The sequence below is a fragment of the Pongo abelii genome, chromosome 14 (genome assembly GCF_028885655.2).
Source record: "Pongo abelii isolate AG06213 chromosome 14, NHGRI_mPonAbe1-v2.0_pri, whole genome shotgun sequence".
Classification (NCBI taxonomy): Eukaryota; Metazoa; Chordata; class Mammalia; order Primates; family Hominidae; genus Pongo; species Pongo abelii.
In genome coordinates, this window is record NC_071999.2 from 25,173,637 (window position 1) to 25,191,500 (window position 17,864).

At 40.3% G+C, this 17,864-nt stretch overlaps 1 protein-coding gene across 2 annotated transcripts in view; it reads left to right on the forward strand.

Annotated features, from left to right (window-relative positions):
- Positions 1–17,864, forward strand: part of SGCG (sarcoglycan gamma) — a 172,636-nt gene that overhangs the window by 14,335 nt on the left and 140,437 nt on the right. Inside the window, exon 1 of one of the 2 annotated variants that reach the window (XM_063714857.1) lies at positions 6,343–6,689. The exons of the other annotated variant lie outside the window; for it this stretch is intronic. The gene's annotated coding sequence lies outside the window, so the exon portion shown is untranslated. Of the gene's footprint in view, positions 1–6,342; positions 6,690–17,864 lie in introns of those variants that run through there. 2 annotated transcript variants of the gene reach the window in all.

Below are 17,864 nucleotides of genomic sequence, written 5' to 3' on the forward strand. Positions count from 1 at the left end.
TAGTTAAAAAACAAGGGAGGTGGAGGTTAGTCACACAAGAAAGTCATGATCCAACCGTGACAGAAACTATTTATAATGGAAAATGAAGGCAAGTACATTTCAAGGAAAAAAAATGGAATCGATTCCATATAGTAGATTAAAAATAAAAGGAGACAACTAAGATAAAATGTCAGAGACATATTTCACATAATTTCTTTTTGTAACAAAGAGAAAAACAAAAGAATTCAGAAATTCCAACAATAAAAGCTGTGTGGGAAAAGCCGTAATGTCAATATGAAGCAATTAAAATATTCAGAGGGATAGTTTTAAAAGTAGATTCCATTTGGAACTGGTAATGGAAACACTGAGTGGCACAGGGGTTATAAGATCAGTATTTGTCTGTGAAATGAAACATAGTTATAAAAATGTGAACATTGTTTGTTGCATTTTTAGTTTTTTAATCAAGCTGGTCAAATCACAGGAGATGCCATTATGGTTTTCAAATGGAATGGAATGGAATCAGCTTTGATCATGTAAAAGTGCAGGTAAACTGAAAGAGGGCTGGAGACGGGAGCGGCGTGCACCCTGGTCACAGGTGGAGGATGGAGCAGCCGCAGCACCAGTGCACTCAGTTAAAGAGCACGAGGGTCAGGATATACTCTCTATAATTTTGAAACAAGAAATAAATATGTAAGTAGACTTTGTGAAATTGCCAAGTTGACCACAGAAGGAGCTGAAAGGGGTGATAGAACTACATAGGAGAAAGGAGGAAAGTGCTGCAGGATGAAAACCTGCGTGAACAAACTGGATAGATCATGTCTAGAGTTAATACACTGAGACATAGCAATAGGAGGCTAATTAAAGGTAAGAGGTAAGTATGAAAAGGAAGATCTAAGTAGTGACCTCAGACACATGGAGGTAGAGGTGTAGCGGGGAAAAGAAGAGATTTTACTCTAAGCAGATTTTATTCTAAGCCTTTCTGATTGATGTCCTTTTTACCATGCATAGATTCTACTTTGATAATTATTCTTAATGTATTTCCTGTGATTCTGATATGCATACATCACACTTACATTCTCTGCCCAAATCATTGCCCAAGAAGTCTATACTTGATGGAGTTGCAATATCTGTTGCTTACAAATTATTCAAGGTCATGTGTTCATGGAAGCCAGTGTATAACATAATACTGAAATTTTAGGTAGTACTCTATTTTCTCCCCTGAAATCTGTTTTCTTTTTCTTTTAGCCTTTCTTACACCTAATTTCTCCAGCATCTCAATGATCTCTTATTTATTACATGTGAATTTTTCCCCTCTATCTTCTCTTAAAACACTGAGTTCAATTTTTATAAATTTTGACTTCCAGTTCCTCAAAGGTACCATGAAAAAAATACATTTAGTAGTCTAATAATCAAATATTTAATTGATATAACAATTTTACAGGGAATATTATATTAGTTAAAATGTGTTCACTGTGTGATTCCTATTGATAAATAATCAAAGAATATGAGTGAGAATCATCCAAGTAATTACAATCCAGATGAAAACTCTTATTAGTTTTCAGTTGAATATAAAATCATTTGATTACTCATTTTGTTTATGTGAAAGATCTATGGTCATCTATTTTGAAGATTGTAACTTTAATTAAAGAGGCAAATAATTGACATAGTATTACTGAAAGCTTTTAAAGTTTGTTACTTACAAAATAATTTAATTTGCATTCACATTTAATTTGCCCCCAAAACCATACTTTTATTACTGTTATACTGACCTCTTCTGGATACTTCCTATAATGTCATCCATATACTATGATAGCTCAAGTTTTTTAAGGTTACTGTATGAAATTAATATCATTTTTTAAAAAAAACTAATAAAGCTGGTGTAACTTGAGTTTAGTTCATCGAAGCCTCACTATATGTAGACATTGAACAAAGAGTTTATGGTCTAGTAGAGAGGACAGCATGAACAAGTAATGACAACAAAAATACAAGTAACTACAGTTAAGTTTAAAAGTACATATAGATCTAATATTTGCTTTATATATTTGGGTGCTTTACTGTTGGGTGCATATATATTTATAATTGCTATATTTTCTTGCTGATAATGTGCCTTTATCATTATATAATGACCGTCTTTGTCTTTTTTTTATGGTTTTTGACTTAATGTTTATTTTTTCTAATACAACTACGCCTGCTTACTTATGGTTTCCATTTGCAGGGAATATCTTTTTCCATTTCTTTGCTTGTAGTCTATGTGTGTCCTTATAGGTGCAATAAGTCTCTTGTGGGCAGCATACAGTTGGGTCTTTTTATCCATTCAGCCACACTATACTGTTTATTTGGGGAATTTAACCTATTTACATGGAAGGTTATTGTCGATAGGTAAGGACTTATTCCTGCTATTTTATTAATTGTTTCCTGGCTGTTTTGTAGATTCTTCGTTTCTTCCTTCCTCTCTTGTTGTTTACCTTTGTGGTTTAGAGGTTTTCTGTGGTGCCACTACTAGGTATATATCCAAAGGAAATGAAATCTGTATGTCAAAGAAACATCTGCATCCCCATGTTTATTTTAGAACTATTCGCAATAGCCAAGATATAGAATCAACCTATGTGTCTAACAGTAGATGAATGAATAAAGAAAATGTGGTGTATATGCATGGTGTAATACTGTTCAGTCTTTTAAAAGGAGGAAATCCTGTCATTTTGAGAACATGGATGAACCTGAAGGACATCATGTTAAGTAAGATAAGCCAAGCATGAAAAGACAAATACTGCATGTTCTCACTCATATGCAAAACCTTAGAAGTTGATTTCCTAGAAGTTGAGAGTAGAACAATGATTACCAGAGAATGGGGAGGGGAAGGGGAAGAAAGGGATGAGCTTGGTCAGTGGGTAAAAAGTTAGAATTAGAAAGGTTTGGTGTCCTGTTGCACAGTAGGGTGACTGTAGTCAACAAAAAGGTGTTGTATATCTCAAAATAGCTAGAAGAGGGAATTTTGTGTGTTCCCACCATAAAGAAATTATAAATGTTTGAGGTGATGGATATGCTAATCAGGATAAATCAGGTTAAAAAATTATCCTGATTTGATCATTACCTAATGTATACATGTATTGAAATATCACATTGTACCCAGTAAATATATACAATTAATATGTTTGCATTTTTTTTTTAAGTATAGAAAACCGATAGTGGCATGTGAGCAGACTTGTTTTTTTTTTTTTTTTTTGAGACGGAGTCTTGCTCTGTCACCCAGGTTGGAGTGCAGTGGTGCAATCTCGGCTCACTGCAACTACCACCTTCCAGGTTCAAGCACTTGTCCTGCCTCAGCCTCCCAAGTAGCTGGGATTACAGGTGTCTGCCACCATGTCTGGCTGTTTTTTTTTTTTCTATATTTTTAGTAGAGATGGGGTTTCATCACGTTGGCCAGGCTGGTTTTGAGCTCCTGACCTCAAGCGATCGGCTCACCTTGGCCTCCCAAAGTGCTAGGATTACAGGCGTGAGCCACCACGCCCAGCCTGTGAGCAGACTTTTAAAAGTTAAATTATAGTTCACCAGTAGAAAAATATGTGAGGTAACCCTAGTCAAAGATAGCCAGGCATCCAAGGGCATTATCACTTTTGTGATTCCGAACTCCCCAGGACAAGGCACACAGAACAGGGCCCATCCCTGAAGGCATGTGTGTCAGGTCAAGAACTTGGTCCTGCATCCTGGAGGCTTGCTGAAGGGCTTTAGGCCAAGGAGTGATATGGACAGAATTACCTGTTCTTATCATTCCTCTGGCAGTCCCCAGGTGTGTAGGATGGGGGCTGGCAGTTCCTGGAAGCAGAGGAAGTAGGTACTTGGCTATAGCAATAGGCGATGCCAGAGAAGGTGAGTCTCCAAGTCAGGCAGGAGCAAGGAGGGAAGGCAAGCAGAGCAGGAGGTCCTGCAGAGGGAATCCACTGAAGTTAGTGACTGGTAGACTGGTGAGTGAGAGAGAGCCCTAAGTCTGTCTTCTGTGACCTTCTGGGGGATGGCATCGTCAACTGAGGAAGGAAAGATGGACAAAAGAGCAATGGGTGTTGTATTGGAGGAATTGTGGGGAGACAATGCATGTTGTATTGAAGGAAAGGCTGAGCAGTTTTCAGGGATTTAGTCACAGTAATCCATGACTGCAGTTAGTTTATAAAGTCATGAGAACTATTAAAATGAGACTACTATCCATAAATTTATCAACTTCATTTGGGCCTTGGACACGGCCTAATATGTTTCACTAGTCAATTGACAACCCAAATCATTAAAATACTGTTATTTTCAAATGCTGAACTTTCTCATTCCCCTATTTCCACATTCTCCCACTACAGATAACCTCACCTCCTACTTCATCTCAAAATAGAAATGATTTCTCCAAAACTGACCACATCACTACTGAAATTCCCTATTTTCACTGGTTCTGAAAGTGATCCCCCCCAACCCAACCACTTAAGCCAGCAACAGAGTTATCCACGCCCAAACTGAAGGAAGAGCTTGATGAGAGTATGTCAGGAAGAAAGGAAGGTCAGCGCTAACTGATGACTGCAGTAGTCAAGAATGGAAGCAGAGGGAGAATGAGGGGGAAGCCAGAAAGGTCCCCATAGGTTCGTAGGACCATGGTTGGAGGCACGTTTGTAGTGGAGCACCCAAGTACCAAATTAGGCCTAAGGACTTTCAAAGTCACTTCTACCCATAGGCTTACTAGCTTTGTAATCTGGAACAAATTATTTTACACCTAAATGAGTATTAGACTAGATTCTTTAAGGTCTCTTGGAGCTTTAAAATGTTATGATTCCTTTGAGAACATTTCAAAATGTGTGTGTGTATGTGAGTTACAAACTTAAGCTGCCTACATTACAAACTGAAGGTCTTGCTTTAATAATTTCAACTAACTGATAAAATCAAAGGCTTCTTTATGTCATTCTTCTGCCCTACTAAACATAGGTGTGGATAGTATTAAATGAATCTGTAAATATGAGTGGAGATCAAGCGCATCACCTGACTAATATTTTTACAAAGAAGCTCCCAAAACACTGAAAAGTTCATTGCAACAAAACCATTTTACGATTGATGAAAAGGTCTCTCAATTGTAACCTTTAAATGCATGACATTTCAATCAGAATATTGAGTTAGCAGTTTCAGACTTTTAACTTTTCAGACATACACTCATACAAAAAATACATTTCATATCATTATTGTTTAATATATTATTTTTGTTTAAAATTGATAATTGTCCTATAATTTTATGTCTAGCTGAATTCCCAAAGTAGAAGTACTAATGTGCAGAGAATTAATGGAAGGTTTTAAAATGTCTTACAAATGTAAGATTATTTAAAGCTGTATCAGCTTGTAATTTAAGGCCTGCAGCTGTTGGTATGATAGAAGCATCAAATTTCAAAAGAAGTTATGGTAGAGTATAAATAAGCAGAATGAAGAGAAAAGTCTCCTGAGAAGAAAATAAAATGAGAATGAAGCATATGCATTGTTATTGCATTGCTCCTTTTTTTCTTCATTTTTTATTTCAGGTTCGAGGGGTACATTGTGCAGGTTTGTTACATAGATAAATTGCATATCACCAGGATTTGATGTACAAATAATTTCATCACCCAGGTAGTAAGCCTAGTACCTGATAGACAGTTTTCCTAACCCCACCTTTCTCCCTCCCTCCTTCCTCAAGTAGGCCCCATTATCTGTTGTTCCCATCTTTGTGTGCATGTATACTGAGGCACTGCTTCTTATATTCAAGGTTTAGTACTAAAATGCAAATATGAAGTATATAATTTAGTTTTAATTCATGCTGCAAACCGGGTCACATAAAAATAATGCAAAATAAAATATTAAAATTATTCAGAAATTTGATATTTATTCTATTGTCTTTACACCTTATAAAATGGAATGACCTAATTACTCTTAAATAATGATAAAGACAATTTAAGATCACATTTGTTACATTCACATAATTTGTTAAACATAATAGAAATGTTAGTTTACTAGAAAAGAACTGTCATAATTTTAACATGCAGAGTTTGTTTACCTTCTATTATGGTGATCTTTGTTTAAGATTTTCTCCTCAGATATTAAAGTTTTTCACTTAAAGAGGCTTAGGGAAAGTGGTTTTTAAAGAGTCACTGTTACATGGTAATATGCCGTTCATTTGGATGAGATTATATATAGGTAATAGTCACAAGTTCTAACTTCCATGTTAATTTGAAGAGATTTTTCATAAAATTTTATCAACACTAGTTTCTAATGGAAACCAGTCTTAGAAGTTTTTTGCTATTTGTTTGAGGTAAAGTTTTTTTTAGAAAGTTATAATTATATTGAACTATCATGCTTTAGGGTTTAAATGTTGGAAATTTGGTTTTGTAAGAAGAAGAGTTTGGTTTCTTGTTCGTTTGTTTGTTTTGGTTTGTTTTTGGCATGCGAAGAGCTGTGTCCTGGAATTGGTGCCCAAAAAATTTTAAGTGTGGTATGAACTGTTTATGTCACTGAGTAAAATTAGACACATCTGTTGCTAATGTGAGGGGATGAAACATGAGACAGGGCTAAACTCGTGAGAGCCCTTTCTCCAGGGACAGTTGCTGAAGCTTCATCCTTCGCTCTCGTTCTGTAAGTCATAGAAAAGTTTGAAACATTCTGTCTCTGGTAGAGCTCAGGCCAGCTGTAGTTCATTCGCCAGTGTGCTTTTCTTAATATCTAAGGTAAGTGCTCAGTTTTAACTTAGATTTTATATCAATACAAAGTACTACCTAAAAACCAAACACTTAAGAGGTTTCTTAATATTCTTTCTTCTTTGGTGGCATAATAATAAATTTAAAATAATGTTGAATAAATTGGTGTATCACAACATAATGATATATCAAGTATCAATAAAATTCTCATTTCAACTAAGTTATTCTGACTACAAATATGCTACATATTTTTAGCATAATCCTATATTTCTAATATTTTTAATTTGTAGAATGCCAAAGATAGCATTTCTGTATTATTGGGCATTGAATTGTATCCTGTAGTTAATTTAAACAAAGTGTTATCTTTAAGATCACCTACTTCTAATTCTGCTCTTAAACTTTAGTGGTAGAATTACATTTGCTTTACATTTTCTTGATAGTTTTGTTATAGACACTAAGAAATAAACTAAAATGAATGACAACAAAAGTCCAGTGGTTTTATAAGTTGGAAATAAACAAAACAAGAGCAAAATAGCAACCTGGCTCCTTCACTATTTTTGGAGTGAAAAAGGGAAGAATGTTTCTTTCCCCAAATCTGGAAAATATAAAATGCTGCTCAAAATATGTATGAAAAAATAAACATAAGTGGGGTAAAAGTACACATGTGCTAATGCTTCAGCTTACTGAAGTTATGAGTTCTTTCTTTGCGTTTTCTAAATTAATATATGACAACTAGCAAACACAATTTTTTTAAAGGAAAGCTTAGAAAAAAATAATACGGGAAAATATAACTCAGCTGGCTGAAAGATTTGCCAGCAGAATGGAGTAACTACCAGTACAAAACGAACTACGGAATACACCGTTTATTTTTTGCTTATTTTCTTGCAAACATTTTGTGGGTAAAAAAGGCTCCTTCGTGGAACTTAAAAAGTAATGCTACAAGTTGGGGTTCGTTTTATAGCTTCTAGGATTCATTTCAGATGGTCTTTCAAAGACAAATGAAAAGTAGCATTTCCATGTAGTTAGATATAGCATTCCAAAGACTAACAAATTCAAGTGTCCAAAAGATATCAGCTAAGCTTGCAGTTAAAATGCAGAAAATGAAATTGTTCCATATTGTCCTTTAAAAAATGTACTTGCTAGTCATTAAACTAAGTTGTTATTAAATTGCATTAAAAGTTAAATAATAATTGTAAATTATACTGGGTGCCCAGTGTGTTCAGTTTTGCATAATTTATAGGGCCTGAGGATCTCCCTCCACTTCCGAATCTGTGGCTCATCACAGCCCTTGTGTCTTCTCAGCTGAGGCACCAGAGCTGTGGTTTCCTAGTGGGAAGGGAGAAACTACAGCGTCCTGAGGATGACTCTGCTACTCTCCTGCTCCTTCAGAACCCACCTTGACCCTCATGACACCTTCCTACCTCTCCCTCCCTCTCTCCTTTTCTCTTAGCCTTTATAGCATCTGTCTGGCTTTATTATTCTCCAGACCTACTGCAGGGCCAGATAGTTCTACGACGTTCTCATGAGGATTGCAGGATCCATCACTTGCTACTGTGGCCATTTTGGATTCCAGCTTCATTTTTAATTTTATATGTTATTCTGTAGATAGTTTTATGGGAACATTGGTACAGGAGTATTTAGTAATTTGTGGATAGTAAGGGTCTCAAGACTTTTCTCAGAATCTGTGAAAATCTCAGTGCCTACTCGACTTCAGTATGACTAGTAGGTAGGACCACTGAGGAATGGGGACAAAGGAGGGCTCGCTGTGCCCAAAGGCATTTGTGCTTCATCCTAAGCACCAGTGAGACCTTTGAACCTCTAGAAAAGGAGAGCAGCGCAGTCACATGGGTGCTTTGGAAGGATCACTGCAGTTGACATGGAGAATGGATTGGGGCAGTGGAGGCAGCAGTGAAGGGTACCTTAAAACCTAGCTTCACCTTCGTGACTTGTTTAACTCTGTTTTTAAAATGCTCAATTAATTTTACTTGAGAAACATCTCTGGAAAGTCTAACATCAATGAAGAGGCTATGATTAAAAGTTTAGGCTATGGAGCCAGACTGCCATTTGACCTCGTATGAATTACTTAATTTCTGTGTCTCAGTTTCTTCATTTGTAAGGTGAGAGGAGTTGCACTGTAGCAGCTACCATTTTAACAAGTATCAAATTTAGTCTATATAAGGCAATTAGAAAGTTTCTGACTTCTTAGTAAATAGTAGCTTCCATCGGCATGACCCTTCAATGCACCCTCTTATCCTGACCCCACACTGCGGGAAAGTCAGGAAGACCTCAGGAAAATGACGGTAACTGGTCAGGAACTTGAACCTGCTTCTCACAGTCCCCTAAGAAGGCGCACCAGAAAGGAGCCCTAAGCAGGCAGGAGACTCCAGGCTGAGGCTATTTCTGCTGTTTCTGTGGAGAACGTTCTCTGCACGCAGCCATGGCTGCTCAGAAGGGGTGTGTGCATTCCAGGATGCAAATAGCCCTCCTGGCATTCCCAGCGGCTGCCTGCCTATTCCTTGTGGTGAGGTCTATGAAGGAAAGAAAGGCAAGTGAATGTTAACTTTCCCATGAAAATCTTCCTTTTGTTCAACATTTTAGATTGTAACGAAAACTTTATATAAAATATTCTCCCTTTATTTTTATTTTTGAGACAGAGTCTCGCTCTATTGCCCAGGCTGGAGTGCAGTGGCACAGTCTTGGCTCACTGCAACCTCACCTCCCGGATTCAAGCGATTCTTCTGCCTCAGCCTCCCTAGTAGCTGGGATTACAGGCATATGCCACCATGCCCAGCTAATTTTTGTATTTTTAGTAGAGACGGAGTTTCACCATGTTAGGATGGTCTCGACCTCCTGACCTCGTGATCCACCCGCCTCAGCCCCTCAAAGTGCTGGGATTACAGGCATGAGCCACCATGCCCAGCCTATATAAAATACTCTAAAATGTTAATCTTGGTGAAACAATATAAGTGTGTTGTCTCCATACTGGAATGCATTTGAATGTTTGTATTTTGGCAACATTTGAAAGTCATTTTAAATCATCCCATTCATATCCCAAAGCAAAGGTGATAATAACGACATGAATAAATGGCCCTGAGGCCATCTGAAACTTTTTAAATGAACTGTCAGGCCATAGGAAAAATACGTATATACCACATTTGGTAAGAAACTTAAGTACACCTCAAGAATTTCTTTACGCAGTTAGAGTCTTGCAACTAAAAAGAAGTGCAGCATAGTTGATACATTGAAATAACTTCCTTTTCTTAAAATTTTAACTTAATATTGTGTGAATGTTCTTCAGAGTTAGAATTTAGTTATACACAATTTTTAGGGACTACGCAAATTGAAGGTTTTTTTTTTTTTCTAGAGGGGGGCAGTGATAGTTGATTTGCTTAAAAATTTTAGGCTTAGTATAAAAATAAAAATACTTATAAAATAGATTACAGGCTACTTTATTTGCTGTTTGGTTAAACACAAACTTCATGTGTAATTTTAATTTAAGAATATTCTAAACTCCGTTCTCCTTTGTAAATAACAGCAAATTTAAGAGTCAAGTCTACACAGGATAAATGGTACTGCAATGTAGGCTGGTCCCCTTCACAGGGCTAGTACATAATGAACTGGTTTCTGGATGGCCAGTAAGGGGGTCTTTTTAATTCTCTCTCTCTCTGTCTCACTTCTCTAAGAAGTATCCTTGGCCTCAGCCCACACCTTGCCCAGCTTCCTGTCCTAACCTAGCCGGCCTCCCTCATTGCCTGGTGCCTTCCTCTTGAGAGCATTCCCTTAATACAACACCTGAACAAGAATCCACATCTCAGGCTGCTTCCAGGGAACCTGATGTGAGATAGTGTCAACCTAAATAACAAGCAAGCTCCCAAAGAAAAGATGTTCATTTGTGAATAGAGCATTGCAGTGGCAATATGAGGATTACATAATTGTTCTGAAATTATTGTCCTTGGCTACAAAGATCAATTGAACAAGAGTAACACCAGTATGAGATTGCAGGCAGATGTCCTCGCAGAAGTATTTAAGGTTGTGGTTTTTGCAATCTTTTGTGATAATTTTTGTTATCAGCATACAAGCATAAAAAAATTCTCTTTATGGCCTTCCCTGGTTCTGTTTGTCAGAGTTTTCTTAACGTTAGTGATCCTGACAACTTTCACATAGATAAAGTTGAATAGTATTCTGAGAATTCCATCAGCATACCTGATCACAGGCTGGAGTGCAATGGCGGGATCTTGGCTCACTACACCCTCCGCCTTCTGGGTTCAAGCAGTTCTCCTGCCTCAGTCTCCAGAGTAGCTGAGACTACAGGCAACTGCCACCATGCCTGGCTTATTTTTATATTTTTAGTAGAGACGGGGTTTCACCATGTTGGCCAGAACGGTCTCGATCTCCTGACCTCGTGATCTGCTCGCCTTGGCCTCCTAAAGTGCTGGGATTACAGGCGTAAGCCACTGCGTCCGGCCCCCAATCACTTTTAAATTCCAATTTTTCCAACAGCAATTGCTTAGACAGGTTCCCTGGGAAACAGACTCCAAGCTGGAGATATGCGTGCCATGTATTGGAACCCATCTTGAAAAAAAAAAAAAAATCCCTGTAGGACAGCAAAGGTGGCAAAGTGGGCAGAAGGAGATGTCGAATAGTACTGTAGCTGCTACAGGGCTAGAGGCTTGCAGGGCTGTTCCCAAATCCAGGGAGGGGCCGGGCTTTCACCCAGTGCACTGATAAAACGTAGGAGTGTGCCTCTCATGGGGAAACACAGCCATGGGCGGGGCAGCTTAGTGCAGTCTGAAGTCATTCTCATTATCAGCCATCACTCCTACAGCTGAAGGAAGGAGTGTCTTAGTTCTGAAGGGTGACAGGGGTGACATAGGATGAGTCCACCCCTCGCATCACTCAGATCCTCTTGCTTTGTTTACCTAATTTGGGAACAGCTCCTCCAAGGGTTTGATTGATCTCTTTTCCTGGGGGAACACTGAGGGAATATTAATGACAGGAGCTAGAGCCTCCCCTTATGCAGAAGGTCTCATGACTACAGCTGATACTTATCCATCCTTTTTCCCTCCCACCACCTTCATCTACCCATACAGCATTTGCTTCATTCTCATCTAACACCCTGGCTGGTCTGAGTAGCCTTGCGGTGACCCTGACATTCAACTCTGAAGGGTCTTAGCCTTGGTCACCAACCCCTAACCAGTCCCAACGCACTTGTGGTTCACACATGGCTGAGAATTTGCTCTCAAAATGGCCAGAGGAATACCAGCAAATACCTTGCTGGTCCACCTGGGTGACAAACGTATTCTTCCCGGACAATTCTTGTCAGAATGGTGCATCGTGCCCTCACCAGTGGTATCCGACATGAGGAGGTGAAGTGATTGCAGCAGCTTGAAGATGACTGGGACTCACGTTGCGTCCTCTGGTAGAAGCACTCCCTGCTGGGAGCAGACTTCCAGATCCACAGATCCCGTGGTAATGGGGATGGGAGGCACATACTTCCCAGCTGGCAAACATGACCACTTCTACGCTCACCATTGGTTTCCCGAGGGATATATCCTATCCACTGGGGATGGAGCACCATTGTTGATTTTGGATGTACAGAACTGCATTCTGAAGTATCCCGCATCCTCACAGGGGATCAGGGGCCTCAACGGCAGCTTTAAAAGATTGTTCTATCACCCTGTCAGACCAGAAGCTGCCGGAAATACAGAAGGTGGCAAGAACAGGGGATCCCGGGCTCATGTACCTAGCACCCCTCCACCTTTGCCATAAGGTGGGTCATTTGGCTTGTTGGCATCTCCTGTGGGATTCCACATCAGTGGATCACACATTCTGTAAGTTCTTGGACAGTGATGCTGGCCAAGGCCCTGCAGGTAGAAAAGAAAAACCCACCCCGGCCTACCTGTCAGTTCCCGTCAAGATGATGTAACCCCCTGGCCACCGAGTGGCTGCTTGGTCTTATTGAGGGATGCTGCTGTATCCAGGTTCAGCATCAGTGTCTGCTGTGGACAGTTTAGACATTCAGCAGGGGCAGTGGCTGGATCAGCCTTGCCAAGAGGAGGCCTAGCTATTGGGCCCATGCATGGCCTCCCTCCCTGCCACCGCTCTGGGCTACTCTGTATATGACCCCATTGTGGGAGCCCTGGAGTGGATGGCGGTGGGCCAGCTGTGTCAACTGGGTGAGCCACTCTCACTATGGTGCCCCTTCTACAGTGGACGGCTTGGAGGCTGTTAACGTGGTAAAAGATCTTCCTCCTTGGTGCCAGTAGGTCCATCCACAAGCCTCTTCCTCAGACTTTTCTGTCCTCCCTATTCCAAACTTCCCTTCCACCCAAGCCATTCACCACCATCCATGAGACCATATATAGTCTAACCTCAGCCTCAGGTGATTTCTGTTTCCACAAGAAGTGGATACACAGGTGCGCTGCCTGCAGCTTTGTAAGTGAGGAGGTTTTCTCTCACCACAATCTTTCAGGGCCACCCATTGCAGTGTGGCAGCCGGCCTTCTGTGGATTGCACCCACAGAGGCCTACCAAATGTGGCCTGTTTCCTCCCTGGAAGGCTGGCCATAAGGGTCACCCCTGTGTGGCCAGGAGAGGTGCATTAGTGGTGGGTGACCGGGACTCTGGGTCCCTTGCACATGTCCCCTCTGCCTGCCTCGTCCCTGGTGCCCCACTTCTGACTTAACAGTGATTGCTGCTGTCTCCTCACCTGACGCCTTGGTGCATCTCACAGAGCTCAGGTCATGATGTGAAATTCTGTGCATGGGATTATGCTGTCCCATGACCATGTGCTCTGTCTTCCACCAACACCCAGTAGAGTGTTTTACAAACGGCATATGGTTCTCTGCTGCAGATGGCATGGCCTGATTCCAAACTCCTGGAGGCCTGTGCTGTGATTCTTCCACTGCAGCTTGCCATGAATGCCACATTACCTCCTTTCCATCAAGGATGCATCTAACCCCACAGGGGCACCAGCAGGTCCAGCCTGCAGTATATGCAGGCCTGATGCAGAGCCCTGTTCTGGCCACGCTAAAGCTGTCATTCTGTAAGTGGGTTAATTTTTCCAAGGCCAGAACCTGCAGTGGTCTAAGAGGCATCATTTTTCCTTACTTTGCAGGGGATTTCCCTGCATGCCCTAGAACACTAGATCCTAAAAAACACTAAGGTGGCAGGTTCAGATCTTGGTAGGATTTCTCTCTCACCCTCTGGACACGTCTTCTACTACGGCTTTTTTTTTTTTTTTTTTTTTTGAGGCAGAGTCTTGCTCTGTCTCCCAGGCTGGAGTGCAATGGAGCAATCTCGGCTCACTGCAACCTCCACCTCCCAGGTTCAAGCTATTCTCCTGCCTCAGTCTCTGGAGTAGTTGGGATTACAGGCGCCTGCCTGCTAATTTTTTTTTTTTTTAGAGACAGGTATTCACCATGTTGGTCAGGCTGGTCATGAATTCCTGACCTCAAGCAATCCGCCTGCCTCTGCCTCCCAAAGTGCTGGGATTATAGATGTGAGCCACCATGCCCGGCCTAAGAAGGCTTTTAACATATTTGTTGCATTCACTCATCTAGTCCAGTCCACATGGTATCATGAAGCTAGTGGACAAATGCTGTTCTGAGATTGTCCAAAATGGCTTAGATCCCTTCTGGCCATAGGAATGGGGCAAGTAAATACTGCAGCCTAACCCATGGGCCTATGAAGCTCTTCAGTTCCTCTATGTGAGATAAATGGGAGGAAGATGCCTGTGCCAGTTCAATGGCACACATGCCTGGTGCCATGCTAATCTACAGGAACAAGGATGCCTCCCCCGGCACAGGAGCTGTGCAGCTGGCTTTGAGGCAGACCACTTTCATTCTTTACGATACCTCTGGTTTTCTAGAGGCCAGATTGGTGAATTAAATGGGAATATGGTGGAGATCACTAACCTTATGTTCTTTAAGAGAGGCACTAATCTCTGCCATTCTTCCTGGGATGTGGAGGGATGACAGGCCGTTTAAGGACTTTTGGCTTTCCCCACTATAATAGCTCTCACTGCACAGGGACAGAAACTCCCCATGTGGCAGTTCTGCCAACTATCAAATATTCCCTTTCCACTTACATATTTGTTGACCAGGGAAATGACCGTTTGGTGGTTCCAAACCCTCTGTCATCCAGGCTGGAGTGCAGTGGCACGATCTCAGCTCACTGCAACCTCTGCCTCCTGGGTTCAAGCAATTTTCCTGCCTCAGCCTCCTGAGTAGCTGGGACTATAGGTGCACACCGCCACGCCCAGCTATTTTTTGTATTTTTAGTAGAGATGGGGCTTCACTGTGTTGCCCAGGCTGGTGTCGAACTCCTGAGCTCAGGCAATCCACCTGCCTCGGCCTCCAAAGTGCTGGAATTACAGGCGTGAGCCACTGTGCCTGGCTCATGCCTGTAATTTTTTTCAGCCACTGCGCCTGGCTCCTGAAATTTTTTTGGAAAATAATTTTCTTTCCCTACTTGTATTATTTCTGTAGATATGACCAACATGTAATCCTGTAGAACAACAATTAAAAATAGTTGAAGTAGAGATTTCATTGTTACATTATATTCATGCATTCAGTCAACAGATATTGGTAGGATTTCTGGACACTGTGACTGGCCTCAAAAAGGGCTTAACAGAGAAAACTATCACCTTGCTTTCATGGAGGTGGGGCAAATAGTATGGGAAGATAGATGCAACTTGGGAGGATGTTGAATAAGATAAGAGACAAGAGAGAAAGACTTGAACTTAAGAGTAATTTTCTTGGTTTCAGAATTAGAGAAATAGGTTAAAGCTATCAGCAGAACTGAGCTCCCCTACCCTACCCCTTTACCCCCCTGCCCCCTCCTTCAGGCTCAGACATGCACAAAGTCTACCTTAAATAGTGGTTATGCTCAAAGGGACGTGTCAAAGGACAACTAAATAATTACCCCTTTAGTCTCAACACAGACAACTTAGAGGTCATTGTTAGTGTGATTAAATATTCTGCTATCAAACTGTTTTAAAAGAATAAAAATATAAAATGTTTAAGTGTTTAATACATGAGGGGAATCAATACTGAAAATAATTTTAGTATAATGGCTCTATTTAAAATATTTTTGTATGATTATGTGTGGAAAGTACATGAACATTATATAGATCAATTATATAATAATTTTAGTAAATTGGTATTTGAGAGTCTTGATTGGTTGATAATAATAATATATGGTATTATAGAGTTCTTCTGACTTGATATGAGTAATGTCTGTAGTAATAATTTCTAGAACTTTGTCAAGATGGATGTAGTATCATCATATTCTATAAATATATCATCTTTGAAATATTAAGATTGTCTGGATTCCAAAACCATAAATTTTATACATGCTATGCAGTAATAGCAAGTATAATGACTTCTCTATGCTAAATATTATTCTGGGAGCATTGTGTTTTCCATTTGGAGCTTTGGGGATAAATTTTAAGAAAACATAGGCCTCCAGACACATACGCTACCTGCATATATTGGAGGTGCATCACAATTACAAAGTTAACTGGATTGGTTATGAAAGTTATATGTCCGGCCATAATAAAATGGCTTTGTTTGAAATAATTACAGTAAGTGAGGCATGATAACCTTTATGAAACTTATAATTCTCATGACATTAAATTCTTGTAATTGACCCACTGTATTTACAATCCACCTGTTGTGAGGAAGACAGCCAGCGGGTACAGGAGTCAGATAAACTTTAAGAAGTCAGATTCACAATTGCAAGCCTCATTCACAGCATCACAGGACTTCGAAGAAAACTATTATATCACCCACAATATTAGGAAAATGCTAATAAACGGCCCTGTAAAATCCTCTTGTGTTAAAGAGTTTTTTGAATCATTGAAAACTATATTTGGTGAAACTTTTCTGTTGATAATAACCTTCAGAAAATACTGTGCAATCAAACATGCCACATGTTTGCAGGTACTTGCTGAGTAATTTGCAAATACTTTCTGGATAACAGAACACAAAATCAACAGAAACTTTAAAAACTACATATATATATAGTCTACTAAAAAGTTACGTATTAAATCAAGACATAAATCATCTTCTTCATTTGACATCGAAATCAATTTGTGTATTTTAAAAGCAGAGATCAACCATAGTAATTCCAATTATATTTTTATGGCCAAAATAATAGCATGCCTTTAATCTGCCACTTTGTTTGGAGGTCTTAGTTTCAGAAACTATGAATAAATCTTCTACACCATCTTCCCGAGAGCTTTAGTAAGACCTCAGACTGGAGTAGAGTTGAAGGAGGGAATGCCAGTCTGAAGAAGGAAAGGAAGAGGAGAGACAGCAAGGAGAACTTCAGTTGTCGAGGTATCGGGTGCAGGGGTCAGAAAGAAAGATGACTCCATGGACCACTGCTTGGCCCAAGACCAGATGTCAAAACCACAGAGCCCTGCTGTAGAGCAATACAAATGTATTCCACCAAATGTTAGGATGCATCCTAGACCTGTGCTGACCGGCAGTCCCAAGCTGTGAGGAGAAGCCCGCCATTTGAGCTGATCGCTTGGCAGAGTTGATCATCATAAAATTATCCTTGTAGAGCTAAATAGGGTTTGTCTTTGACATTCAGTCTGGTTTATATGATAGCAAAAGGGAAATGGCCTCAGCTAGTATATTTGAAAAGCAAAAAGTAGGAATAATGCTTTTCAGATACTTCTTCCTTCCCGATCCAACACATCCATCATATGAAGGTAGAATTTTATGTGACCTCAAGCCCTAAAATACACTATTCAAAGACATATATGCTAGAAAACAGAGTAGTTAACATATATACTAGAAAACAGAGTAGTGTACTCAGCCACTGAGATGTAAAATGAGGGAAGTTGCGGCCGGGCGCAGTGGCTCATGCCTGTAATCCCAGCACTTTGGGGGGCTGAGGTGGGCGGATCACAAGGTCAGGAGATCCAGACCATCCTGGCTAACACGGTGAAACCCCGTCTCTACTAAAAAATACAAAAAATAAGCCGGGCGAGGTGGCAGGTGCCTGTAGTCCCAGCTACTCAGGAGGCTGAGGCTGGAGAATGGCATGAACCCGGGAGGCGGAGTTTGCAGTGAGCTGAGATCACGCCACTGCACTCCAGCCTGGGCAACAGAGCGAGACTGCGTCTCAAAAAAAAAAAAGTGAAGGAAGTTTCAGCCTATGAGTCATGGCATATGCATCAATCATACTATTA